The 1,927-nt window shown below is 46.1% G+C and overlaps 1 pseudogene; it reads left to right on the top strand.

Moving 5' to 3' along the window:
• Positions 1-394: 394 nt before the first annotated feature.
• Positions 395-1,019, top strand: LOC119621890 (histone H3.3A-like; annotated as a pseudogene).
• The last annotated feature ends 908 nt before the right edge of the window (positions 1,020-1,927 follow it).

Here is a 1,927-nt window from a genome sequence, read left to right as displayed (position 1 = left end):
GCCCAACCGCACCTCCCACCCGGAGCAGCCAGATACAGCCTCCCTATGGTCAGAAGCAGCTTTGCCTATTTGGCACCTAAATTGTCATGCCCTGAATCCAGAACAGGTTCAAGGTAGCTGGTGGCTGAGAGATAGTGTTGGAGCCAGAAATCACCAGATGTGATCACTTCTGAGCTCCTGAGAAGCCCGTGACCTGAGATACCTAAGAGTGAGACAGCCCTTTACACACTGGCCCAGAGCTTGAGGAAAGCACTTCAGCGGCTTCTATGGGGCTCGGGGTGAGAGAGGGGTTCAAACCAGGAGAACTCCCAGCCCCCATCACCATCTGACCAACTCCCCCTTTATCTATTTTGTATCCTTGCCATTCTCATAAAGTGTCTTTTGATTAAAGAGTTTCTTAGCTTTTTCAGTTGTGTTCGCAGCCGCCGCCGCGCCGCCGTCGCTCTCTAAGGCCAGCGCCGCCTCTCGCTCGCCGAGCTCCAGCCGAAGGAGAAGGGGGGTAAGTAAGGAGGTCTCTGTACCATGGTTCGTACAAAGCAGACTGCCCGCAAGTCGACCAGTGGTAAAGCACCCAGGAAGCAACTGGCTACAAAAGCCGCCCGCAAGAGTGCGCCCTCTACTGGAGGGGTGAAGAAACCTCATCGTTACAGGCCTGGTACTGTGGCCCTCCGTGAAATTAGACGTTATCAGAAGTCCACTGAACTTCTGATTCGCAAACTTCCCTTCCAGCGTCTGGTGCGAGAAATTGCTCAGGACTTTAAAACAGATCTGCGCTTCCAGAGCGCAGCTATTGGTGCTTTGCAGGAGGCAAGTGAGGCAATCTGGTTGGCCTTTTTGAAGACACCAACCTGTGTGCTATCCATGCCAAACGTGTAACAATTATGCCAAAAGACATCCAGCTAGCACGCCGCATACGTGGAGAACGTGCTTAAGAATCCGCTATGATGGGAAACATTTCATTCTCAAAAAAAAAAAAAAAAAAAAAAAATTCCCTTCTTCCTGTTATTGGTAGTTCTGAACGTTAGATATTTTTTTCCATGGGGTCAAAAGGTACCTAAGTATATGATTGCGAGTGGAAAAATAGGGGACAGAAATCAGGTATTGGCAGTTTTTCCATTTTCATTTGTGTGTGAATTTTTAATATAAATGCAGAGGCATAAAGCATTAATGCAAGTTAAAATGTTTCAGTGAACAAGTTTCAGCGGTTCAACTTTATAATAATTATAAATAAACCTGTTAAATTTTTCTGGACAATGCCAGCATTTGGATTTTTTTAAAACAAGTAAATTTCTTATTGACGGCAACTAAATGGTGTTTGTAGCATTTTTATCATACAGTAGATTCCATCCATTCACTATACTTTTCTGAGTTGTCCTACATGCAAGTACATGTTTTTAATGTTGTCTGTCTTCTGTGCTGTTCCTGTAAGTTTGCTATTAAAATACATTAAACTATTAAAAAAAAAAAAAAAAAAAAGAGTTTCTTAGCTGACCAGGCGCAGTGGCTCATGCCTGCAATCCCACCACTTTGGGAGGCCGAGGCAGGCGAATCACGAGGTCAGGAGTTCAAGACCAGCCTGGACAGCATGGTGAAACCCCATCTCTACTAAAAATACAAAAATGAGCCGGGCGTGGTGGCGCATGCCTGTAGTCCCAGCTACTCAGGAGGCTAAGGCAGGAGAATCGCTTGACCCTGGGAGGTGGAGGTTGCAGTGAGATCACCCACTAAACTCCAACCTGGGTGACAGGCGAGACTCTGTCTCAAAAAAAAAAAAAAAAAAGAAGAGTTTCTTGGCTAAAACATATTTGAAATGCCCTGACCTCCGCTATTCAGAACTGGGCACCCAAGGCATGGGGTTTCAGAAAGAGCAGGGACAAGAGGGGGAAAGAACCCAATGCCTATTGAGGACCCACTTTATACCAGGCAC

This window comes from Chlorocebus sabaeus, chromosome 16 (genome assembly GCF_047675955.1).
Source record: "Chlorocebus sabaeus isolate Y175 chromosome 16, mChlSab1.0.hap1, whole genome shotgun sequence".
Classification (NCBI taxonomy): domain Eukaryota; kingdom Metazoa; phylum Chordata; class Mammalia; order Primates; family Cercopithecidae; genus Chlorocebus; species Chlorocebus sabaeus.
The sequence above is the reverse complement of the archived record's forward strand: the minus strand, read 5'-3'. Positions and strand labels throughout refer to the sequence as shown.